Source organism: Heloderma suspectum, chromosome 2 (assembly GCF_057233095.1).
Source record: "Heloderma suspectum isolate Gila_16-S chromosome 2, 16-S_ref, whole genome shotgun sequence".
Classification (NCBI taxonomy): Eukaryota; Metazoa; Chordata; class Lepidosauria; order Squamata; family Helodermatidae; genus Heloderma; species Heloderma suspectum.
In genome coordinates, this window is record NC_139459.1 from 321756024 (window position 1) to 321772215 (window position 16192).

At 39.0% G+C, this 16192-nt stretch overlaps 1 protein-coding gene across 1 annotated transcript in view; it reads left to right on the plus strand.

The window, feature by feature from the left end:
* The window catches only part of PDZRN3 (PDZ domain containing ring finger 3), a 298388-nt gene that overhangs the window by 170036 nt on the left and 112160 nt on the right, over positions 1 to 16192 (plus strand). The window lies entirely within an intron of this gene.

The window sequence follows — 16192 nt, forward strand, 5'->3', positions numbered from 1 at the left end:
GGCATGTCTCATGAAGTACTCTGCATATAAGTTAAATAAGCAGGGTGACAATATGCAGCCTTGTCGTACTCCTTTCCCAATTTTGAACCACTCCGTTGTCCATGTCTGGTTCTGAACAAGCATGCTTAAATCATGTTGTATAGCTGCAATTTAAATATAAATATATAGAAAGTATTAAAATATGTTACATTTATCACCATCTGTACTTTCTATATTTCATTTCCCTCTGACCTCACTGTTTACAATCCCATCACCACCATATATATATTCTTCTAGCTCAAGATAACACTTCATACATCTGAGGAAGTGGACTGCAGTCCATGATAGCTTATGCCATCATACATATATTTGTCTTTAAGGCAGGTGCCTCAACATGGTGCCTGCGGGCACCCAGATTTATTTATTTTTAATTTTTTCCCATTTTAAAAATATACATACATGGATTTGTATGAAATGTATACAACTTTCTAGCAATTATACATGGGCTGCAACAAAAGTGGACCAAATATCCAAATAAGTATTCATTTGAAAGTGATGTCTATACGCCACCCATTCAGATACTGAAAGTGTTATCAGGACCTCATTCCATTACATTATAGGAGGTGTGTATCCTTGCAATGTTGTAAATAGGCTTTTAGCTGTCAAAGGGGTGCAGAGAATCCATTTATGCTGACCATTTGTTAGTTTCCGTGAAGCAGGTAAATAACTTAGAAGAACATGTATATCAGTTAATATTATTTTTTTCCATTTTTTTTTATAAACTGAAAACATTACAAAGCCTAAAAAAAAAAAAAGAATGAAATAAAAATACAACAACATGTTCAAAAATCCTAAGTTTCTAACATTACAATTGAGGGGAAAAAATAAAAAGAAAAAAGGGGGGGAAGGTTACACATAAACTTCACTAAAAGCAGACCAAATATCTGCATATAAGTCCATTTGCAAGTTACGCATATATACCACTCTTTCAAATGTTGCTAATGTTATTAAGTCGTAAGTCCATTGCATTATAGGCGGTGAGCTTTTATCCTTCCAATATTGTAGTATCAGTCTTAGCAACGAAAGGGGTGTGAAAAATCCATTTACGCTGACCATGTGTTCCATTCCAAGAAGCAGGTAAATAGTTTAAAAGAACATTTACATCAGTAAATATCAAAGAGCTTTCCAATACAAAATTTATCTGTACAATAACTTCCTCCCAAAAAGAGGCGGCCATTGGGCATTTCCAAAACATATGAATAAAAGAAGCATTGACTGCATTACACCTCTAACAATTAGCCAAATTTGACAAGCCTTTACTAAAAAGACGTTGTGGCATCCAATAGACCCGAAACAAGAGCTTTTGCTGAATAAGGCGTAGCGGAAGATTCATTGAAATGTCTGATAAAGATGCCCAAAACTGTGGTCCATTGATTAAGCAAAATAGGACATTCCAATTCCCTGTTCCATTCCTGCTGTACACCACTTGTGTCACATTTGTTCATTGATAATAAATGTTTATAAACATGAATGGTAGGTCAACACATCTGATCAGGTTCAATAAGTATTTTCCAATAGCGAAGGAGACTGTCAGGCAGTAAAAGCAGCAGGACCGAATCTAGATACCGACAAATGTTTCAATTGCAAGTACTGCCTTCCACTGAAGCCAGCAGATCAAATTGATCTCGCAAAGTTGAAAATACCAAAAACTCATCAGCCCCCACTAATTGATCTAAAGTAAAGATCATCTTATCTGTCTAGGTCTGGCATAAAAACATTTTCTTGCCACTTCTTAAATCTGTATTTCCTCATAAAGTCAATTTAGCATGGGAAAATAGATCAAACTGTAATTGACGTGACATTATACTCCAAACTTCCCTAACTTCCAAAATTGTGGGAGGAGCTCTGTCTACCTTAATATGCCAAAAACCTAATGCCATCCATTTAAAGAGAGGCTTCAGAGAAGAAGATTCCAATACTGACCACGGAGGAAAATCTAATTTGAATGGGAAAGATCAAAATTTAGTAGAGGTCAGCAAATAGGCCCGATGGTACATAGCTAGATCCAGAAAACCAAACCCGCCTTCATTAATTGGAAGTTGCATCCTTTTTAAAGATATTCTTGGTGGAGAGGAAACCCAGAAGAATTTACGAAACAAAGCACTGAGTTTTTGGAAATATTTGCCAAGTATAGAGATCCCTTGTATAACATAAATAATTCGGAGTATGGTATTCTTAAGTGTATTCACCTTACCCCATAAACTCAACTTTAAAGATGCACATCTATCTATATCTCATGAAATATAATTAATCAACTTGTTTAAATTAAAACTAATCATTTGAGATATATCTCTAGGAATAATTATTCCCAAATAAGTAATAAACTCTGAGCACAGTCGAAATTGCCAATTGGTTAATATAGTCAAGTGTACCCTATCTCCAATCAGCATTATTTCCGACTTTGACCAATTAATTGAATAAGTGGACAATTCACCAAAGGTATTAATCAATTTCATCAAAGCTGGAACCGAACAACTGGAGTCTCGAGATAAACAAAATATAATCAGCATAAAGACTAATTTTAAATTCTAATCCAAAATGGACAAATCCTTGAATACTATTATTTTGTCTAATAGCACACGCCAGCGGTTCCAAACATAAATTGAATATCAATGGGAAAAGTAGGCAACCTTGTTTCATGCCCCGCCCTTGTAAAAAAAAAAAAAGCTGAGAATAAACCATTGGTCATTACTCTCGCTCTAGGAGTATAAAACGTTAACCCATTTTCAAAAATTCTATAGGATAACCAAAATTAGTCAATGTAGTAAAAATAAATGTCCAATGAATTTTGTCGAACGCCTTTTCTGCATCCAAGGAAATGATGGCCGCCTGATCAGTTCTTTCAGAGTTTAAAGCAACCAGACTAACAATTAATCTAAGATTATCAGCCCCCTGTCTATTTTTAATAAATTCCCCTCTGGTCTGGTCTAACCAATCCAGCCATGACCTGTTGTAATCTATCAGCCAAGATTGCTGTTAATATTTTGATATCTGTATTATTAATGATATAGGTTGATAGTTTGCGCACTAGGTATGGTCCTTGCCTGGCTTAGGAATCACAGTAATGTAAGCATCATTTAATGATGAAGAAAGGGAGCCCACTTCAAAAATATGGTTATAGAGGCAATACAACTTCGGGGCTAAAAAGCTAGAAAATGTTTTATACTATTCAACTGGGAATCCATCCAGTCCAGGTGATTTCCCAGTATTCATTTTCATTATTGCGTTCATAATTTCCTCTAAATGCAGAGAAGCTAAAAGGAGCTGTTGTTGTGAACCAATCTAAATGTGGAAGATGAATCTGAGAAAAAAAAGTCCATATCTTGCACTGATATCTTACTACCGGTACAGATCAGAATAAAACTTTAAAAATTGTGAGTTTATGTCTGTAGGATAAGTATATACTTTGCCACTCTCATCTTTAATAACTGAAATAACATTTTAATGTTGGTGCTGTTTAAGATGATGTGCAAGAATCTTACTAGGACATTCACCATTTTCCCAATATTTCTGTCGTAGACAAATCAGAGCAAATTCTGCCCGTTGTGAAAAGATATTATTCAACTCATACTTGGTATTCTGGAACTCTTGATAAAGTTGTGCTGTTGGGGAGGTGGCAAACTGAGTAATAAGAGATTTCAGCTTCTTATTTAAGTGCCTCTGTTGAGTTTTTTAAAGCTTTTTTTGATAGGAAGCATAAGAGGTAATTCAGCCCCTTATAAAAGCTTTACTAGCCTCCCATTCAATGGTGCACGAACCTGCTGTACCCTCATTAGTATTGAAATACTTCATTAGTTCAGCTAACATCTGGGTTTAAAACTTCTCATCATTAAGAAGTGAAACATTAAAACGCCAAAGACTGGGGGCCCTAGGAGTATCAGAAAAGTGCAGTTCCAAACATACTGGTATATGATCTGACATTAAAGACTGTTCCAGTACAAGATTTTTCTTGCAATAACCTCCCCGCAAAAGAAGAAGCAACTACTGGACATTGCCAAAATGTATGTTTAAAATAGGCATTATCTGCATTGCACTGCCAGCAATTAGCTGAATTAGACAATCCCTTATTAAAGGGATGTTGGGGTGTCCAATAGACACGGAGCAACTGTGACTCACTGGTTAGGCATTTTGTGGTGGTGCCCACAGCAGTATCTCAAATTTCCAAATGTACCCATGAGTCCAAAAAGATTGGGGACCCCTGTTTTAAGGTGACACAAGTCTGTTGGTTTTTTTGCTGCAACAGACCAATCTCTGGAAATTGTATCAGTGGGACTTCCAAATAATGGGTTGAAGCCAGATTTAGTCATACTTAGAGTAGACCCATTGAAGTCACTGTGACATAAGGCAGTCATGACTAACAAGTCCCATAGATATAAGTGGGTCTTCTCTAAGTACAACTAAGTCTGGATTCAACCCAATGGGTTTTCACATAATCCAGCTGAAGTAAATGGCAAATCGTACATAATATAACTGTGGTAGATTGTAACCTGAATCTCTGTGGACTCTGCTTGTGGTTTTTTTTTTAAAAGATATGATTGTGATGATGACTTCATGATATTTTATGGGTTGTACTTATAACACCATTTGTGGGGTTGTAAACTGAACTTTTATAAGCTTTTATAAACTTTTTATAAACTTTTATAAGTAAAGATTTTTTAATTGAAAAAGTGGTGCATAATTAAAAAATAAATAAATTAATGCTATACATGGTTAGCACCTACTGTGCTACACGGGGGGGGGGGGAGTTTGTATTTGAGTCTTGGCTATTTTGGTACATTCCATGCCTGCCAAGTAGAACGGTCATGAATTCTTTTGCATCTAGTGTACGCATGAATTCCAGTTAGAGGTTTAGCTGAAGATCAGTATTTCTTAGCAAAGGAACAGACATCTTGTAACTCTTCCCTCTGGTTTGCATGATGAGTACAAGCAAGCATGTACATTCTCATATAAAGGTAGAAAACTGTGATGGTCGGTCATTATAGACAATGCAATGCTAGTTCACACCATTCTAATCCCTGTATTCTGGTGCGTCCAAATGATTAACTGCTACTTTACTCACAGCTCACCGGCAACAAATACCTGGAAGGAAGGGGAAAATCTTGAAATAGAATAGTGATAACTTGCTCCATAGCATCTGGAGAATGATAGGAATAAATTTATCTGTGCTCCATAAACACTTCAACATTTATGGGAACACAATGCATTTATTCCCTGATAACCTCTCTGTGGCATTGGGTGTATCACTTTGCTATCATTACTCTGCTTGCTGAAACACATATTGCAGAAACATTTCATGTGAATCTTTACTGAAGTCCACATCAGCTGAGTTTTAAAACTTCATCAAATTAATTGTAAAGTGGTTACAATAGGGGACAGTGGAAAGCTGAACTCAAATATCTCTATTGTCCTTTAAACCTGAGCTGATGAGCCAAATGACTGCTGACTTTTCCATAGACCTATAAAATTACTTCTAGCATGAATGGTACAGTGCCATTGTCCTGCCCTTATAAAGTGGCTGCTATCTTGTGAGCCGATAAGAGAAAAATCATGATTCTTGCATTATTAGCCTGTATCTGCTCTCAATTATTATGTAGTTAATTTAGAAGCAAAAACAAGTGGGGTTTATATCATTGTAAAGTCTTAAAGCTGTCCATAAAGACTAAAGGAAGCTTATTGAAAGTCTGCAAAGACGCACCGTTCCTTTCAATTATGAGTTGGCAGTGGCTGTTCATTCAGGACTGAATGATTGCTAACCTTCTTTACATAGACTTTGACTGCTATTGGTGCTGCTTGCCTATGTAGTTGTTCTCATTCCCCTCTAGCTATGTGACAGCCATGCTGGTAAAGGTACATCTAAAGTCAGGAGCAGCCTAAGATGACTTTTTTTAAAAGGGCTAGAGAAATTCATGGAGGACAGAATTATCCTGACAGTCAATGGATCCTTAATTTTCAGGCATGGTAATGTATTACTGAATACCAGCAGTTGGGCACAAAACAACCAGCGTTGGGCTGTCATTTTTGTGCCTGTTTTTGAGTTTCCAAAGATAGCTTTTCAGCTACACTACTAGAAATAAAAGGTTGGGCTACGAGGACCATTTGACATCATCCAGTGAGGCAGTTCTGATTACGGTGATGCTGGTTCTACAACCCCTACAGCAACTAAGCATTGTGTAGGTAGGTAGATGGCATGCGGTTCTGATCAGATTTGCTCCCCCACCACTCTTAAACATTTCGAATCAGAGAGACCTGATCATGGTTCATCCTGCTTTCATGTCTAGTTGTGCAGGCAAAAAACCCCATGGTGTGGGCTTTGGTCCAACAGAGCAGAAAAGATACTCGCATTTTGCCTTAAATGTGAATAAGTCAGTTACACAGATCATCAACAAATCCAGATAATGGTGTGTTTTACTTTAGGAACTGCCTTTTAATATTGTTACCTGTGCATCCTCAGTGGGTTGGATCCAACATCGTGGTTCTACCAGTGCATCCTCAGTGGGTTGGATCCAGCATCGTGGTTCTACCAGTGGAAGGACACCACTGATGGAAGTCGATTTCTGCGTCCTCTCCCCCACCCCACCCCACCCTCCAGATCTGCTCCAGAGGGTTGGAGAACCCTACAGAGGAGGTTTGGAGAGCGTGGGGCAACAGAAGGGGGAAGGAGAGGAGGCAAAAATCCTGTTCTGTCAGCAGTATACTTCTAGCTTCATTGAATTCAGTCCAGTGAGCATTGCTCTTCAGTTATGCTAAAGCTTTGGAAATGCATGGTGTTCAGACTTAAAAGCTGTAATCCTGTCCACATTTATCTCTCAGTACGCATGTATAGGATTCTAACGGAAAGCCTCATTTTTATTGATTGCACCATAATAACTTAATATGAACATTCAAATATTCTCTCTTTGGGGGGCAATAGTAAGCATAAATATTTTAAAGGGGAAGAAAGAACTCAAATGTGTAGATTATTGAGGGATTTGTTTTCTTACTGGTCACTTGATATGTTTTAAAGGATCTCAATATTCTGATAATAAAAGCATTAGTAGATATTTCCTATGATGGAGGTGCAACTGGAAGAAAGACCCAGACCATAACTTTTTAATATACATATACATTGTGTAAATTACTGTCAAATAAATGCCTATTAAACCTACACTGTATCAAAAATAACACACACGCTTAGTTTGAATGTCTGCAGACCCCTCCTCCCCCATTCCATCTTGGGACTCTGAACATGCAGACAATGTGACTTCACCAGCAAGTCAGTCCCCCACCCCAGAAACCTGCTTTTTATAACATCTTGCCTGATGAAGAGATCTGGAGATCCTGAAAGCTTGCACAGTTTTTGTGATCTTTTGGTTGGCCTATTAAAGGTATTACACTAGTATAGATTTTGGAACATATATGGAGTTATTTTAATTCAGGCATTCAAATTCCAACACTTGGAGACCTCCCCATGTTGACAGGGAAGGTCTGAGCTGAAACTGTAACCACATACTTGGCTGAATGTGATTATAGCACTTCATGTGATCCGGGGCTCCTTCACATGGAGCTTTTATCCTGCTGTTAAGATTGCTCACTCACAGAAGTTTGCAGGTCCTTTTCATGACATTGTCAACCTCCATGACACATCCAGAAGTATTTCCTGGTTGCTCCCTCTCAAAAAGATCTGGAATTAATTAACTATCTTTTTAACTCTGAATGTTACACGATTAAAACAGCCACTAGATGGCGCAGTTTCACTTTCCATGCAACCTTGAAAATTAAAAGCTTCCCCGCTCAGCAATCATGTGGTGGCTGTCTGGGAGACCAGCTCCAGAACAGGAGGAATTCAGGGGGTTTCTTTAGTGTAAAGGCCACCCGAGATGTAATTACACTTTCACTTCAGACCTTCCTTTTCACTTTGGAATCTCCCAGACAGCAACCACATGACTAGGACTTTAGTGAATTGCCCTTCTAGACATTATGCCTGTGGTTCCTTCTTCCACCTATGTATCTATTACAGTCAAACTATATGTTACTTTTAACTTATTACATCTGGGTCTTCTTTCTCAAAAGCAAGCATGGGGGACCCAGCCCAGATGAGGACAGTAGTATGGAGGCAAGGCTTTTTTTACCTGTTGTCTTCCCTCCACTGTGCTCCCAATCTGGGGTGGGCAGGGAGAGACACACCTTCAATTTGCATAGGGGGAAAAATCCCATTGAAACAAATTAAGGCTTTTTCCCCTATGCAAATGCAGATACAGAAGTCCTGATCCAGATCAGAACCACAGCAGGGTACAAAAGGTTAGAGCCCTCCCCCGCTCCACACACAACAGTCCTAATCCAGATGAGGTCCCATTCACTCACTTTTAAGTAAGAGAAAAGATCAGCCATAGCTGTATGTTACATATACGAGGCAACATTTAGTTTGATCCTAAATATTGCTGTGTTTACAGAACGTTTCCAAAAATTCTTTAAAATTTTGGGGTGAAAAGCATATAACATCTTTCACACTGCATGTCAATCATCTTTTGGGTTTATTCACAAACATTTATTTGAGAGTTGCCATGCAAATGGGTTTGGGGTTCCTGAAGGGCCATATATACCTGAAGAAAAAGGAAAATCCATTTAAGGCACAATCCAGTGCATATTTAGGCAGAAAGAAAGAAGTTCATGGCTGGCTGGGGAATGCTGGTAGCTGTAGGACTTCTTTCTGTCTGAACATGCATAGGATTGCACCCTTAGTTTTATTATTGAAGTGTTCGTGTCGAGTGATGTAAATAGTGGAGGTGAATAGAATAAAAGAATGGAGGTAGCAACATAAATGTGAAAGATTTATGACATCATCCAGCAGGAGCAACTGTGAGCAGAACCAAACAGCATAAAAGACAGACCCAGAGGAAGGGAGAGGAAGAATTCTACATCCAGCAATATGATTTGGGTTGTCCTGCGCCGCATACAGAAACAGATGGTTAACTGCGATTGCCTTGGGGAAGTGAGTGTCGTATGTAGTCCAGGTGCTTGTTCAACCTCCCACAGCCACCACCACGGTGTGCTAATCATGTGTTTGGTGGTATGCATGCTATAAAGCACACTATGCATGTACTTGACCATTATCCAAAATAGTTGGCTGTGATTAAATCCATGGGCATACAAGCTCACCTAACTTTGAGTAGGATTGTGGTCCCTAGATGCTTAGTTCAGGGTTTTCACAAGTGCATTAACAAGTTCTGCTTAACTCTAACGTCTATCAGTCAGAATAAATGTTTTGGTCATACAGAATAGCTTATTGCTGTATGTATATTTTATGTTTCAGCTTTTGCATATCGCTGTTGCCTGCTCACTGATAAGCCTAAACCACCTTTCCTTTAAAATTTAATGATTATTTTTCTTCCCCTGCCCCCACCCATATGTATTTATGTCAAAAATGTTGCCAGGTCCTGTTAATTTATTTTACTTAGCCATGATGTAATCGTTAAGGGACCATAATGAAGATGGAAGGTTTAATAATGCCAAGTGTTACAAATTTCTATTTAATCATTCCTAAATTGATTAGTTACTGTTGCCCAAATGCCTAGCCATTGAAAGGCAGGGAGCTAAAGATACAAACTCCTGTGGTCGAGGTTTGATGGATGTGGCTTTGGTACAGTGGTAATTGAGTTATTGAATTTACTCATCTTCCAAATGATGTTTGCATTGTCTCAGCCATATGTGTTTAGGGCCAAGGGAAGGTCATTAGGAGCTTCAGTCCAGGGGCATGTTTAGGTTAAAGTGATTTTGAACAGCCAGTATTGAGGTTACTCAATTAAAAGAAATAGCACAGCAGGATGCTATGAGCAGCAGGCAGGGGGAGGATGTCACACACTGGTCACTTCCCAGGTCCCAAAGGTCTATTTAAAATAGTCTGAAGGTCCTTTAAGTAAATGTCTACTTCTAGCCTCAGGCTCTTTAGCCTTTGACAAATTGCTGTGGTAACTGAGAGGCAATTTTATGTGAAGGACACCTATAAACAAATCCCTCCATTTTATAGCTAAAGATAGGATGCACAGGGCCAAGGTAAAACATTAAGTAATAAGGCCTCCCAGATCTCATGAAAGAGAAATGCTTCAAGGAAGGGCTTGTTTTTATCACAATAAAGTAGGAATATCCTGGTTATCTTTCTCGAGGTAGATCCCTTAGGTAAATTGAGAATGGCAGGTCTAAAATATTAGAGCTCACATTTCTTTGTTTAGGCACAAATTGCGGACTCCTGTGACATTTTTGACAGTCCAGTCCTAACCACAGTTATTTGAAAGAAAGTCAGACTGGTTTCACTAGATTTTGGCTTCCAAGCAATTTGTGCCTAGGATTGCAACCTAGTAGTCACAAGCATATACAAGTTGTTTAGGGTAAGGAGTCTCACAGTTGCCATAAACATGACATTATGCTAGATTTGGAGAGAGATGTGTCATTGTAAATATTTAGAATTGAGATTTATAGCTACCTGTTCTAATATCTCCATATATAAGGAGGTCGATAACACACAAGCCGGTATATTTCAACTGGTGCTAGTGAGACTAGGGATTGATTTTAATTTCTGTGTGTATTAGGGCTGAAACTTTGCAGCTAGGCTCGCCACAGTACGGTCCTAGCTTTCCAAGTAAGCATCTTGAGGAATTTCATTATTCATTTTCATATACTGTCTATGGATCAGCAGTCCAACTCATACAATGGTGAGCAGATGCAAATGAGAACAGAAGGGTTCCTGGGCCCTTTAATGTAAAGAGAATTTTTAGAAGATGCCGGTTTTGACAAGAAAAGCTTGCCAAATTCGTTGTTCTACATAAGCTTTCTTCAACCAGGTGCCCTCCAGATGGTTCAACTCCCATCAGCCCTAGCAAGCATGACCAATAGTCAAGAATGCTGGGAGCTGTAGTCAAAAACATCTGGAGGGCACCAGGTCATGGAAGGCTGTTCTGTGCAAAATATTAAAAGGCAAAAGAAATCTGTCTTCCACAGTTTCTTTAATCAATGTATTATAGACTTTATATTCTATCTGTCAATGTGTTTGAGCTGGTTTATAACAATTAAAAAGAGAAATATTAACAATTCCCAAACACTAAAGCAAATAAAAGGATTAGGATGGGGAAAAAAGAAATAACTTCAAATCATTACCAGCCACAGTTCATTAATATAGCCCAACCTTACACATCAAAAGCCTATAGGAACAAGAAGGCCATGCATTTTTTCTCCTAAAAGGCAGAGGTGCATGCCCTTTGGAAGATCCTGTCATAACATAGTTGTAAAGGCTTTGTACAAGGCTTTACCTTGTTACAGATGTTCTGAATCCCCCAAGGAAAGAACATGGAGAAGGATTCTATCAGACTATCTTATATGGCAGGGGCCCATACTTTTTATGAACTTGAGCACACTCCAGGAGAGAGCAGAGGACAGGAAGGCCTGGCGTGCTATGGTCCATGGGGTCATGAAGAGTCGGACACGACTTAACGACTGAACAACCATACTTTTTATCTTGTCATCCTGTTGTATGTGCATTTCTATATTTGAAAGTATTTCTGTAATGCTGCTTTATGTAGTATCATTTATATACACCCTTATTTGCTAAAAAAAAACCATCAAGGTGGTATAAAACAATTAAAAACAAGAACATTAAAAACAGTAAAACATTGACTACATAATTTAAAAGTTTAAATTAAAAAGAAGTGGCTTTTAGAAATGGTGTAAATACAAGAATGGGAGCCAACCGTAATCCTTGTGGGAAAGCATTGCACAGTTTGGGAGCAGCACAGGAGAAATCACTTTCAGGAGTTTTCAGAGACAATGACAGACTTAAAACTTAGTGACACTGTATATGCTGTATCCCAAACTGGGCATTCTTTCAATATTGGCAACTGCTTTACCTCAGAAGTAAACATTTCCGTAAAGCCTCCGGTCTTCCAGCTGCTTCACTGGGTCCACCGCTGAGGAAACAGATACTGCATAAATACTGCTTTGTATCTGATTTCTGTCTACTAAATACTATTTAAATCACAACTAATATTTTCTAATCCTTTGGGGTGGGGGACCCAGCCTTAAATCAATAAATATTTGATGAATACATCGCTCAAGGATATTGCACTGACTGATGGACGATAATTGTGGGACTACATTGGTACTTCTGTGGTAAACCTTTTATGAGTGACTTGACATTCCCAAGTGCCAGACATGTTAATTGTTAATGACCATTGTACATTCAATGTGCACGGTTAGTAGAGCTTGTCATGAGCAAGTGAAACAAAGACCATTTCCCCGGTGTTAAAATGAAAGCCTGATTAATAGCTAATACTTTTGTATCTTGAGTACAAGAGAAGACTGAATAGAACTTTAGATCCTTCACTGATCATGATAAAAATGACAACTAAAGGCAGCTGAAATGAATGGAGGTTCTACATCTTACACCCACAATGGGCAGGTTTACAAACCACCCTAAAATCTATGGTTTCAGGATGGCTTGAAAATCACCCCAGCTACTCACCATCACTGAGTTCAGATGTCATGACAGCCCACACCTGGCAAAGGTAATTATGTTCATTAAACAGCTCATGACCAGCACATACGGGGAGGGAAAATAAGCCACTGTATAAAGCCAGTCAATGTGTAGGAGATTGCATTCTCAATTATTTGTATATTCATCTTTCAAGAATTGCCGTATGAATTAGGTTAAGAGGCTCTTAATCATCAGATGAATACAAAAGGCAGAGTGCTTCCCATCTGACTACAGTACCTCTTGACAACCACCCTTCTACACCTGGCCAGGAGGTAAAGCATCTATCATGTCAGAAAGATCCCTATGGTTGGCCCCACCAAGGCAATGTTGGCTATTTAAATGGATATTGTAGCCATGAGGGTGGCTTTGAAGGTGAGTATGAAGGAAGCTATTGATAAGAGCAACTCCAACTTTGAAGTGCTCTGAATAAAGTATTACCAGTTATCCTCAAATAACTTAAAAGTGTGAACTCTGAAGGTTCAACAATCCAGAGACTACTACCAAGACTCAACTTTCCTCAATTAAGTAGACTCCATACACAAAGTAGTTTATAGAATTCCTATCAGTCATGCTTACCTGAAAAAATTGGAGCTGAAGAAGTTAACTTGCCGCCTACCTAGGCAATGTCCTCTTTCAGCAAGGATACACTAGTGGTGTCAAGTACCTCCACTCCCCCAATTTTTATGCACCAGCCTGCAGGAAATGATGCAATCCCTTGCACCTGACAGAAGATCTCTTGGAGAGAGTGCAAAGTCAGGGTTCCAGTCCTGCAAAGAGGCAGCGTTTTCTGGCCCCAGAAAGTCTATCTGAGGCAGCCACAGGTAGAACATAGGAAGCACAGCGGTAAAGCTCACTTACAGCCTACCTGGGTGCTTTGTCTTTGGTGTCCTCTCTTGGCAAGGGGGTGCTGGTGGGAAGTCCGATGACCTGCCCCACTCCATGCTGCTTGTTTTTCCAGTTTTTAAAAGAACCTCTAGTTGCTGTTGCACTAGCGTTCGGTGTGTGAGCATGGAAGCAGTATGGGATGCTACCCAGTATTTTTATTATAACTTTTTCCAAAAACCATCAAGTCAGTGTACAACAGATCAAGAACAATAAAAACAACAATGTCATACAAATGTTAAAACCAACACTAAGATATCATTAAAAACAATAAAACCCACTAAAAACAGTTTAAAAGACCAAATTAATAAGGCGAGTCTTGACACCTTCTCTAATCTAAAGAGCGTCAAATGTTGTAATCTTCCCTTAAAGGGGAGCTTGTCCAACCCCATGATCATTTTGGGGGCCCTTTAATAAATCTGTTAGTCCGCTTTTTTATTCTCTGCTTGTTGAGCTTTATGTGGCATAATTTTAAACTGGTTTTACTTTGTTATCAGTTTGCTATAAATAAAATTAATTAATTGGGGCAGTGCAGCATCTTCCCCTAAGCAATTGTCCTAAAACAGCCCATCTGAACTGAATGTACCTTGCATTTTTTGCTAGAAAAACCACCTTTATTAAAGCAAACCTATGTTGCCAGCACCTTGAACAGCTGGCAGAAGACAGGCTTTCTTGTCATATGATATTTTTTGAATCCATCCTCCTATACTTGAATTCATCCCGCATAGTTTTTACTTTGCTTCTTCACACACTGTTTAGGATACCATATGCCATATTTGTAAAAACGTGTTAAGAACATGTGTTTTTATGGTCCTTCATGAAAGACTTATAACCCTTGCAAGGAGGAAAAAAGATCAGAAGGGACCATTATACCACCCCCTGCTGTGAAAGAAAAGCAGATGATGCATTTGCTACAGTGAGGCTTTTCAGTGTAACTTGGAAATTATCTTTAGGTTTGCCTCTGTTTGTTCCAAACTGTGGCATGGGTTCAGCAGGAAAGGAAGGGAGCAAAAAGTAATGTAAACGTTCAAGTGAACTTCCTTTTGTCCAGTCATTCATGCATGTCAAATATGTTCTGTCACCCAATAATAGACACTAGTAAGATTTGTGATGGAAGTGAGGAAGATTAATTATTTAGCTTTTTAATGAAGAGCATCCCAAATATTGGGAACACTTTGGGATTTTAATATATCATATTCAATGTATTAATTTTCTCTGTTGCTCCAGCCATAGTCACCCAGGGCAGCATCTGAGATGGCAACCAGGCAATTAAGGAAAAATGTGTCCAGGCTATGCCCCTGTCAGACTGAATCATGACCCTCCTTTTGGCAGCCCCACACATGAATCTCTCCCCTGGGGTGGGCTGTAGACAGCCATCTTGTCAGTTGACATGATACGGACTTTTGCGTGCATGCATGTCATATTAGTGATCTTATGCCCTCATTGGAAACCAAGCATATCATGCCTCAGTAATGTAGTGTTTTAATTAGCTTTTAAGTACTGTTTCATGAATAATAGTTGAAACCAAAATGTGAATAGTGGGCGTGATTGACATTTCCTTTGCTGTTTCTAAATGTGGATGTGTGCACCCATGGGGCAGGATCTAACACTCCGCTTACGCAGTTCACGTAGCGTTAGCGTAAGTGACCTCTAGTGCTACACCAATAACATAAGCTGGCATGATGGGTTTCTGCAGAAAACCAGCCACGCCAGCTTACGTTATTGGTGTAGTGCTAGAGATCACCTGTGCTAGTTCTACATCAATTGCACAAGTGGAGCGGCAGTGTTGGATACTGCCCCATGATGCAGAGTTTCATCATTTTCTAGATGGAAAATACATACAGTGGGTGGGGGGTGGGAAGCACTCTGTGTGTCTTCGTAAGAGTTCTGCATCTTATCTACGGAGCAGGAAATGGGTAGAAGCAAAATGTGAGAGAGGTAGACAGGAGTACAGACCCAGTTTTATGCCATAGCAAAGCTGATAGGTGTTACTGCTCCGATCAGGTGTGGCACAAACCCCTCCCTGTCAGTGGTATCTTTGTACAGAATTGGCCTGCAGTATTCTGTTACTCTAAACCAGGAGAGGCAACCCAGTGCCCTCTAAATGTTTTGGACTATTCTATGATTCTATGACTACAGTTCCCATAATCCTTGACCATTGGCCAAGCCGGCTGGGTCTGATGGAAATTGTAGTCCAAAATATCTGGAGGTCACCAGGTTCCCCACACCTGCTCTAAATGATGCCAGAGTTATGTTTTACTGTATTATTAATTAATTATTAATTTATTAATTACAGTTATGTCCTGCCTTTCTTCCTCTTGCAAGGAACCCAAGGCAGTTTACATGGTCCTCCTCTCCGTTTTATCCTGTTTAATGTTCTTAACTTCCTCAAAAATAAAGGACAATGCAGACCTTTTGCCTTGAAGACCTTGCAAGATAGAAACGTGAGGCATAAGTGTTGTTATGGAATAAATACTACACATGTTGTTGCTTTTAAACAACTTCACACAACAGAGAAACTTTAACATAATTCCCAGTTTATAACTAATGCTTCCATTGTAACTTACTGAGCTGCAGCTTCTTTTAAAAATCAAATATATTGTGTTCATAAAAGAATATGAGACTATTGCTTTCTAACAAATAACTGTCCTTCTCCCTACCACACATCATCGCGTTTGCAACAGAATTGACTATTCACCTGAGAATCATTCATTAATGCAAAAGTGCTATAGATGCTCAGGGCATGTCAAATAAAGAACGGCAATGAGCATC